At 39.9% G+C, this 11,515-nt stretch overlaps 1 long non-coding RNA gene across 1 annotated transcript; it reads right to left on the reverse strand.

Annotated features, from left to right (window-relative positions):
- Positions 1-371: 371 nt before the first annotated feature.
- LOC123091604 (uncharacterized) lies at positions 372-2,114 on the reverse strand. Its single transcript, XR_006443378.1, has 2 exons — positions 1,031-2,114; positions 372-942 (listed from the first exon to the last, which is right to left on the reverse strand). It is a non-coding gene; the product is annotated as an uncharacterized lncRNA (long non-coding RNA).
- Positions 2,115-11,515: the final 9,401 nt, after the last annotated feature.

The following is an 11,515-nucleotide window of genomic DNA, read 5'->3' on the forward strand; positions in this document are numbered from 1 at the left end:
TTTCTTTTTTGTGGGACTTAAATTTTTGAAGACAAGGAAGAAAACCCGCACTGCTTTTAAACTGAAAACCGCACTGCATCAAACGGCCAAGTGAACTTCATAATTTCTTTTGTCGAACGTATTTTTTCTCAGACGAGTTTTTGTTGTCTTTTTTTCATTTTTTTGTGAACGAGAGTGGACCACAAAGAGGAGGCAAGTGAACCGCGACATATATCGAAGTGAACCTCATTACTATCTTTGTTGTTGCGCTAAATTTTTAACACTTTCATTTTTGGGCACAAGTGAACAACATCACTCTAAAAAATGAACCACATCCGAGGACCAAAAGCACTGCCTGCGTTGATGTAGTCGACTGATTTTTAAAGCACACGGAACAAATTGCCTTCATAAATAGGGATAATAAAATATATTCTCTTTATACAAACTAAGTGCACTTTAAAAACAATTCTCCAAAAAATACAACTTCAGGCTATTTTCCCATCGCAAAACAAACAAAACAAAAATCGAAACAACTAAATTGCATGCACACACGCTGAGCACCGCGCGAACATAGTCAGAAATACCATGTTTTTATCACAGATTTTGCACGGGCGTCTCGGGGTGGAGGCCCTCCTCTGCAGACTATAGCTGTCTTGCCGAAGTGTACTACATTTGCAATCAGCACAAATGTCCCTCAATATATAAACTAAACATACATCATTTTCTCATGGAACGAACTGAAAAAAGAAAAACGTGCACTGCAAAAATCGCCAGCGGTGGAGTCGGTGTTAGTGACTAATCCCTACTATGCTCGCCTCACATTGCAGAAGTCCACTGCATGGCCATGCAATGATGGCCGCACGCGGCTGCTGTGTGGACTGCTCCAGCGATGCCCTTGCGCTGCTCATCCCGGGGCGGAAATGGGGGAGTGCATGGTTTCACCAACGATGGGGACGAAGTGAGCTGCAATCGAACAAAAAAATCGCCATGCGGACTGAAGTGAGCTGCAGTTGTACATGCACATACTAACAAACTTCACATGCATACATACTTATCTTCACAACAAAGCACGCTGAACCTCATCTCCAACTTGATGTAGACACTTGTTTTGCACTGAACTGCACTGCGTCGTGCACGACCATGCTGCTCCATCGCAGAGGAGGGGAGGTGGAACAGAGGGCAGGACGCGCGTGGAGTACACTCCCTCCTCCCACCCGTGCGGCACACTGCATTAACACGCACGAATGAACCGCACGCGGGAGCTGTAGCCCATGACGCACTGCACGGCATGACCCGCCGAACCGCATAGCCGTCCCGGCAAGTGGTGGTGACGTTCCGAGGCTCAGCTGGAGAAGGGGGCGCATTGCGGTAGCCGCCAGATTTGGCGAGGGGTGGTGCGGGATGGGGGCATCAACCCATCTACCATGGCGAGCTGCAAGCAGGAGCTAGTGAACCTCATGCCGGTGCCAGCCAAGCTACACTGAGAGAATTAACAAACTTCGTTAGAAACTGAATTCACTCAAATCAACAACAATAATCTGAAAAAAATTACACAAAAATTTCCGCAAGCCCCTGTGTCGGAAATGCCACAATGGTAAGAGAGAGAGGCGCTCCCCGGGATCCTTCTGCTGAAACCGCACGCTGGAGATGGTGACTGCGCAGCCGTCCATGGAGAAGAGTGTGAAGAGGAGGGGGTTCCGTCCCGATGCCGTGGTGGCTGGCGTCCACTAGGACCAATCAGACGACGTCGACGGCGGCTCAGTCGAGGTGGACAACAAAGGCGTTGTGGACGGGAGACCAGATCGAGGGGGAGGTCGCCGTATATTGGTGGAAAGAGATCCAGCAGGGGATCGGCGGTGGCCTCCACCCCAAGCCCGACCGCCAGATATCGCGCTGGGTCGTTGGTGCCCCAAAAATTCGAGGGGAGGGTAAGGGCGGCGCGCCCTACTGCTGGCTGTCCGCGTCGCTGCAGATCGAGCCGAAAGGGAAGTTCGGCGATGCCTGGGGAAGGCGAACAAGATGGATTGGGGGAGGAAAGCACCGGCGAGGGAAGAAGGACGGCGCCGGCGGGGAAAGGAAGTGGATCGGGGGAGGAGGGGAGGTGGGAGGAGGCTAGGCAGGAGGAAGAAGGTGGGAAAGAGTGGATCAGGCACGATAACACCCCCCCCAGTTCGTGTGCCTTCACCCCACATGTCAGTGACATAAAGAGGGGCTTATGATCAAAGGCACACGAACTGGGGGGGTTATCATCAATTATTCCGAGGTGGGTGCGTTGACTCTTTTTGTTTTTGGATCAGGGTGGAATCGGTGGTGGGAGGTGTTATCAGAATAAGAGACAAGTGTTATTAGAATAAGATCTTAGGGGGTGTTATCATAATAGACCCACCCTATATATAATTATATATATATATATATATATGATCTCTTATGCTAAAGTAATAATTCAATCACAATTTCAAATATGAATCATAAACTTCATTGAGAACCAAACTCTAATCTCAGTCATTGAGGCAATTGCAATTTATCATAACATAGGAAAGAGTCAATATAAGAGCTTTTCAGCAAGTCCACATACTCAACTATCATTTAGTCTTTCACAATTGCTAACACTCACGCAATACTTATGGGTAAGGAGTTTTAATCGGACACAGAGAAAGATAGGGGCTTATAGTGTTGCCTCCCAACTTTTTACCTCAAGGGTAATGTCAACAATAATAGATCATGCAAACTCACATCAAATTAGCCATATATATCAGGATCTTTCCAACACATTGTGCTTGCCAAAGGATAAAATGTAAAAAGGAAAGGTGTAGATCACCATGACTCTTATATAAGGTAGAGGATAAAAGTAAAAGATAGGCCCTTCGCAGAGGGAAGCAGAGGTTGTCATGCGCTTTTATGGTTGGATGCACAAAATTTTAATGCAAAAGAACGTCACTTTATATTGCCACTTGTGATATGGACCTTTATTATGCAGTCTGTCGCTTTTATTTCTTCCACATCACAAGATCGTATAAAGCTTATTTTCTCCACATTAATAGATCATACATATTTAGAGAGTAATTTTTATTGCGTGCACCGATGACAACTTACTTGAAGGATCTTACTCAATCCATAGGTAGGTATGGTGGACTCTCATGGCAAAATTGGGTTTAGGGATATTTGGAAGCACAAGTAGTATCTCTACTTGGTGCAAAGAAACTGGCTAACAAGAGAGGGAAAGGCAAGTTCAACATGTTGGATGATCCATAACAATATAATTTATCTCAGATGTAAGAAAATATAACCCATTACGTTGTCTTCCTTGTCCAACATCAACTCTTTAGCATATCATACTTTAATGAGTGCTCACAATCATAAAAGATGTCCAAGATGGTATATTTATATGTGAAGACCTCTCTTTCTTTATTACTTCATATTAATTGCAACGATGACCAAAACTATGTTTGTCAACTCTCAAAAACTTTTATTCATCATACTCTTTATATGTGAGCTCATTACTCTCCATAAGATCCATATGATCTCTTTATTTCTTTTTATTCTTTATCTTTTATTTTATTCCCTCAATATCATAGCAAGATAATCAAGCCCTTGACTCAACATTAATCTTTATTATATATAGCTCATGGACTCGATTACATAGAAGAATCATAAAGCAAAACTCACAACTAGATCATACTAAAACTTTATTCCACTAGATCAAGATATTATCAAAAGGATCGAAATAAGAAAAACGGTAAAGATAAAAGTGATGGTGATACGATACCGGGGCACTCCCCCAAGCTTGGCAGTTGCCAAGGGGAGTGCCCATACCCATGTGATTATGTCTCTTTTGCCGGTGAAGGAGATGGAGTTGTTGATGATGTAGGCTTGTAGTCCCTCTTCCAAGGCATAGGCTCACCATCATAGAAGGATGATCGAGTCTTCGGGATCCTTAAATCTGCAACCAAACTCATACTCTTGAATCTATATTCATACTCACAGTTTTAATTTTGCAGGTCATAGATCTGGGCTTGGAGGTGCTCGATTTTCTCATGAAGCATGAAGATGGCCTCCCCAATGTCCTTGTCGTCCAACTTGTGGTTGTTGGTGAACTCCGTGATCACTATGTGATTGGAGTCGAGTCCACGCTCCACCATCTCCTGACACTTGAAAACTTGTTGCTCCATTGCCTCGAGCCTTGTCCACGCTTCCGGTCCTCCTTGGTCCCTCAACATCGCGGATGTGCAACAACCCCTCACGCATCTCAATGGTTTGAGCGTGTTGCAGCACCTCCGCGAGGTAGTGCTTGATGACCTTCTCGAAGAACTTGTCCTTGGGGGCACTTGAAGACGACATGGTGACCTAGATCTGTCAGAAAAACAGCTCGAAACAAAGACAGGATATATTTGCGTGATACGGTGGTCAAAACCTTCGGGAGATTATATAATGAATTTTTACCGACCAAAAGAAGTATCGTGCAAGAAAACGGAGTCCGGAGAGCGCACGAGGTGCCCACGAGGCAGGGGGCGCGCCTCCCACCCTCGTGGAAGCCTCATGTCTTTCCCGGACTGCTTCTTATTTTCCTATTTTTCTAAATATTGCAAAACGGAGAAAAATTGCCATTAGAACTGTTTTGGAGTCGGTTTACTTACCGTACCACATACCTATTCCTTTTCAGAGTCTGAAAAGTTCCAGAAAGTGTCTCTTATGTATTCCTCCGGGTTTACGGTTTCAATCTATCTATCTATCTATATATCTATCTGTCTGTCTATACCTCTATATCTATCTATACATATACTAATTCTAGACTTCCAAGAAATTACCACGTTAATTAATAATTAGGAGCCATTTATTTGGTGGGACCGAGTTATTACGGTGGAGATTAACCCATAGGACTCCTATGTACATCTCAATCTATCTAGCAATACTCCACCGCCTCTTCCTCTATCTCTTGAATAAAAAAGATAAAAATAACCTGAATCGTATCTTGTGGCATAACCCCCTGTACGTCAGGAACTAATCTCTAGACTCTCTCAAACTACCATGGTCTCTCACCCCTGTACGTCGAAAAAGAAACCATTGACTCTCAAACTACCATGGTCTCTCTCGCCCCCTGTAGATCAAGAACGAATCTATTGATTCTCTCTCTCTCTCTCAAACTAAGGCAAGCTACTTTGGGCACGGATCCCATGTGCTCAAGAAGTCCGCCTTCACCATAGTTTGAACAGCAATACATGTCAGTGACAAGCTCTCGATGACAGCAAGCGTTCCGCGACAATCTTAGAATTGGGCAACCCACAGTTCCTGTAGTGTGGCATCAAGGACCTCCACTCGCTGCCATAGAAGCCCACAAAGATCTACAAGGAAGTGGTAGATGGTGTGCTTCAAATTCTTCTACGAGTTCTAAACTGGTGATTGGTTTTTCGACTTTTCTTTCAAATAACTCATGTCATTGCTATGAGCATTTTATTACAGATGTGTCATACAAGTTGATGAAAGAAGGTGCTAGACTTTGCTATGACCTGCGAGTAAAAGTTGATCAACGCGGCCTCCAACCACAACAAGACGCCCACCACGCATGATCCTTGCAAGCAGTAGCAGCTTGACTTTGTCGTCGCCGACATAACGAGGACGAAATTGAAACCCCATATGCACGCGTTACACCTTGCAAAGTACCCTTCTCTTTGGCCAGTTCCAATCACCCCCCCTCCATTTAGTCGTTTACCTGTTGGACCTATTTACCATATGTTTCAGCCTTTGAGGTAGTGTTTACAGTAATAGATATGCATGTGCTATTTATTTTCATATGATTGTGGAGATTTACAGTGCTAAAATGGATTAGAAAAGCAAACAATATATCATTCAAATCCATGCTCAAGATCCTGAATTTAATTTAGGATACGGGGAATTACATGTTGTAGTATCAAAGTATATATGCTCAGATTGGCGGAGCTGAAAAAGAATTGTTTAGATATCATGTACTCCATAAGTAACAGTAGTTGTTTTGTCGTATGCAGTTTTTGTACTAGCTGTTTTTTTCTTATAGATCACCCTCATCTTTGTCATGTTTTGTGCTAAAAATTTGATGCAAATAAGTCCCGGCCTCTTTGGATAACACACCGCCAAGTACAGGATTATTAATGTTCGTTGTTGCAGCACGTACATGCTGGAGCATGGAATGGTTAGGCTTTCATTTTATTTCTTGCCAACTGTACTTGAATGCATTCAGGCATTAGCGATTTTGAAAGAACGATCCAGGTATATCATAACATTTTTTAGTTTGTTATTAAACAAAGTATGATGCCTAGACTCTAAAGGTTGTGTGCAAGCACGACAAGGACACTCGAGCTCCGCTCTATACTATTGTTACTAATTGCTGAATGGCAGAAAATTTAGGTTCTCATCGTGATTTATTGATGAACAAAAATAATCGTGCAGTAACTTTGACCATCGGATATCTACTCTGCGGGTAATTTCTAAATCAGTTTGATAACCGCATCTATACTTCTTTAGACAATCCGTTCTCTCTCTGGTATTTGTATGTGCCTTCCAAGTGATGTGGCATATGCGTGAAAACTGATACAACTGATTGTCTGCATCTCCATTAGATTTGCTTCCATTCTCTGTTCAATTACCCATATTACATACTCTGTTTTTTGTTTATCGAGAATGGTGCCACCAGTGCCACGAGAATTTTTACTTATATCTACTGATGAATGACTACCTACAACATGGTAAGAAGTAGAAACAATAACCTTAATCTGTTAGTATAGTATTTGTACTGACATGCAGGGATAGAGATGGCAGGAAGCAACAAAGGGCCATGGCTCTCCCATGGTCTGGAAGAAGTGTTTGAAACGCCTAAGATATCAGTAGGATTGGACTACAATTAATTTTTTTTACATCCTGGAAAAATATAATACATGTGCTCTTTGTTGGGTTCCTCCCAAAAGTATAAATTTTCGTGCTCCATCCTTGCTGACAAGCAGACCTTTGTAGTAGGCAGTTTGGTAATTGAGAAATTTTATCATATGTGGGGCCAAAACGATGTTTAAACCAGATATTGATGTTTCGAAAATGCATTATTTGGTTCCCACAAAAATTCCATTATTTGGTGCAGTTGTTGGCATTAATTATTTGTTTTCATATTAATTAAGCAGAGGCTTCTCATTTTTCCCATCAGTGTTTGCAGTTAGTTGAACTTTCAGATGCATAGGCATTGGAGTTGCTTATAAAAAAAGACACACATGCACCAACAAAACTTAACTATTAGAGGGTAAATATTATGTTAAGTGGAATGATTAGACCAATCATTGATTGAATCAAATGAGGATAGAGTGGTTAAGAGTGAAGAACCATCCATGATATTTGTTGTTTGAGGTGATAGAACCGAGAATGATCTTTATTGCTTGAGTAGATAGAATAGTGGCAAGGTTGTGAGAAGATGTGTATGCATGAACAAGATGCAAGTTCTAATCAATAATAAATTATACTGAGTTGTTCTGTTAGTACATGGATCGCAAACCCTCTATGTTAATAGTGTGCTATATGGTTTGGTTCTACAGCTCAATGCTTCTAAGACCTTCATTGGTTTGGTAGAAAGCAATACACCTACGTGCCTTTACGTCTATCAATACTGGTGGGGCCAACATAGAAATACTGAACCCTGGAAAATCTGTATAATAAAATTAATTTTATTTACATAAGCAACTGAGAAAAACACTGCATGCAATTTGACTCGACCAGGCGATGATAGTAATTGGGGTGCTTTCCTCTCCGGGTTATATAATTTGTATTTAATCATTGATTCACTTTTTCGTATGTTTAAAAGAAGCCTCATCTAACCATCTAGCATCGACTTGGACACCATATTTGAGGTTTAGTAGTGCTGTAGCAACCTATGTGTATGTGAGCTTTATTAGTGGAGCTTTATTTTCTATGTATATGTGAACTGGTTGCTATTGGTTCATAATTATAACAGTGCTGTCCATGTCTGCAAAGTCACTAGCAGTACATTTTCTTAAGAGTTTTGGGATGTTACTGAAACTCTGCACACTACCTTAGATACTATTTTTGCGTAGTTATGCTTCCATATCTTCACTGAAGCAGGGACGTTGGTGGATGTAAGTAGGAAAAAACTATTTATTTTACCCCCAAAAAATATATTGTATTCGCCAAACTCAGTTTATAGCTAATATTGGCTTTTGCAGCGAGGACTCCAAAGCTATAGTCTTTAGTGGATCGAACAAAGTAGTTGAACTTCTGTTTAGTTTCTACTATCCAGTTCTTATCTGATATGCATAACTGCGGACCAGAACTGGCAGTTTTATGCTTTATGATAATACACATGATTTTGAGAGAAATTTGCAGTACAGCAGGAGAGATGACAATTTCCATTTTGACCTTTTACACTTTTAGCGCATCTATTTATTTATAGGAACACTAAATGAGAGAAAGTACATTTTTAATTAAAGTTTCTGATGTTCCATTTTCTAACAAGCCATATAGTCAGCTATTTTTGCGGATGATTATGCTGCTGAGTGTAGGAATAAATTAAGAGTAATGATTGTCTCTTGAGAAAGAGAATGCATCGCAACTGACTTAGCTTATTATTGATTATGGTCTATTGCTATTGTATTTTGATAAACCGTAAACCAGCACACTTTAATTTCCGCATGTGCTCTGTTTTGTGCCCTGGTGGTAATAGATGATCCAAAAGTGCCTACAGTAGCTGTTGATATTGGCGCCATCTGAGATCAACTGAGAGGCTTTCGGTTCCTTTCAATGTTGTGAGGATAATGATCAAATGTGAAACACTTCACAAATAGCATCATTTTTAGATTATTCTGAAGATTAAAATATCTTTGCCAGTCTTCTCCTAATATGTGGTTAGCATGTTTATTTTACCACTTTATTATTGACACAAAGTTTGATTTGAATATTATTAAGTGATACTGATGCAACGAAGTGTTATTGTCCGCCTGATGTGTTGTAAAAAAACGAGTGTTCGATTCAATTAACTCTCTCCTATCTTCAGTTTGTAAAGTGAGATTAATATTTTAGGTACACGAAGGAGTTTCTATTCATTCCAAAATAAATATTCAGTAACCTAAGACTTATTGCAGTTAGGGAATATCTTTTTAGCAAAAAACTTGAAAAAAAACCGGTTGCAGTCTTCCTAAGCTTAAATTGGAGGTTGCGCATGTGCCTTTCTTGAAATGGAAATGGAAAGACACCACATCCATCATAAGTCTGCCACTGTTGTTCGAGCATACCAATTTTTATGGTTAAATGATGATCTTTTATATTGCACAGTCATATTAAAAATGTAATCTTAATTAGTAAGATTATTATTGTTAAAATTATGTATGTGTTCTATAGGAATTACTGGGTCATAAATAATTGATGAAATATTGTACCGTTTTATTCCACATCTATACATAACATAATTGTCCTCACTCTTATATAAAGACGCTAGCCCGTGCAGCACATGGGTTGTCGACTAGTAACATTAGTTTCAACATTTATAGGATTACCTGAGATATAATGTTTGATTCTTTGACCGTTCACCACCCTCGGATTTATGCCTTCAAAGTTGTTCATTTTTATGGCACCGGAATGATAGACCTCCTCGATAACGTAAGGACCTTCCCATTTAGAGAGGAGTTTGCCTGCAAAAAATCTTAAACGAGAGTTGTATAGAAATACATAATCACCTACATTAAACTCATGCTTTTGTATCCTTTTGTCATGTCATCTTTTAACTTTTTCTTTAAACAGTTTGGCATTTTCATAGGCATGGGTTCTCCATTCATCAAGTGAGCTAATGTCAAATAACCTCTTCTCACCGGCAAGTTTGAAGTCATAGTTGAGCTCTTTAATAGCCTAATATGCCTTATGTTCCATTTCAAGAGGTAAGTGACATGCTTTTCCATAAACCATTTTATACGGAGACATACCCATAGGATTTTTATATGCAGTTTTATAGGCCCATAATGCATCATCAAGTTTCTTTGACCAATTCTTTCTAGATCTATTAATAGTCTTTTGCAAAATTAATTCAAGCTCTCTATTACTCAATTCTACTTGACCACTAGACTGTGGGTGACAAGGAGATGCAATTCTATGACTAACATCATACTTAGCAAGCATTTTACGAAAGGCACCATGAATGAAATGTGAACCACCATCAGTCATTAAATATCTAGGGACTCCAAACCTTAGGAAAATAACTTCTTTAAGCATCTTAATAGAGGTGTTATGATCAGCACTACTAGTTGGAATAGCTTCTACCCACTTAGTAACGTAATCAACAGCAACTAAAATATGTGTATACCCATTAGAGGAAGGAAACTGTCCCATATAATCAAAGCCCCAAACATCAGATGGTTCAATAACAAGTGAATAATTCATAGGCATTTCTTGACGTCTACTAATATTACCAATTCTTTGAAATTCATCACAAGACAAGACAAACTTACGGGCATCCTTGAAGAGAGTAGGCCAATAAAAACCGGATTGCAATACATTATGTGCAGTTCTATCTCTAGCATGGTGTCCTTCATAGGCTTCGGAGTGACACTTGCGTAGGATCTGTTCCTGTTCATGCTCAGGTACACAACGTCTAATAACACCATCTACTCCTTCTTTATAAAGATGTGGGTCATCCCAAAAGTAATGTCTTAAATCATAGAAGAACTTTTTCTTTTGCTGGTATGTGAAACTAGGTGGTATAAATTTAGCAATAATATAATTAGCATAATAAGCATACCATGGAGCAGTACGAGAAGCATTTATGACATTTAATTGTTCATCAGGAAAGCTATCATTAATAGGTAGTGGGTCATCAAGAACATTCTCTAACCTAGACAAGTTGTCTGCAACGGGGTTCTCAGCTCCCTTTCTATCAATGATATGCAAATAAAATTCTTGTAGCAGGAGAACCCATCTAATAAGTATAGGTTTAGCGTATTTCTTTTCTATAATATATTTAATAGCAGCATGATCAGTGTGGATAGTTACTTTAGAATCAACAATATAAGGTCTGGACTTATCACATGCAAATACAACTGCTAAAGATTCTTTTTCAGTAGTAGCATAATTTCTCTGGGCATTGTCTATAGTTTTACTAGCATATTGAATAACATTTAATTTCTTATCAACTCTTTGCCCTAGAACAACACCTACAGCATAACACATAATTTCAAAAGGTAAATTCCAATCAGGTGGTTGAACAATAGGTGCAGAAATCAAAGCTTTCTTAAGTACTTCCAATGCTTCTACACAATCATCATCAAAGACAAAAGGAATATCTTTTTGTAATAGATTATTCAGAGGCCGGGAAATTTTTGAAAAGGCCTTAATGAACCTCCTATAAAACCCGGCATGACCCAGAAAACTTCTTATACCTTTGATGTCCTTAGGACACGACATCTTTTCAATAGCATCAACGTTAGCTTTGTCAACTTCAATGCCTCTTTCAGAAATTTTATGCCCCAAGACAATGCCTTCATTAACCATAAAGTGGCACTTCTCCCAATTCGAAACGAGATTA

This window comes from Triticum aestivum, chromosome 1A (genome assembly GCF_018294505.1).
Source record: "Triticum aestivum cultivar Chinese Spring chromosome 1A, IWGSC CS RefSeq v2.1, whole genome shotgun sequence".
NCBI lineage: Eukaryota > Viridiplantae > Streptophyta > Magnoliopsida > Poales > Poaceae > Triticum > Triticum aestivum.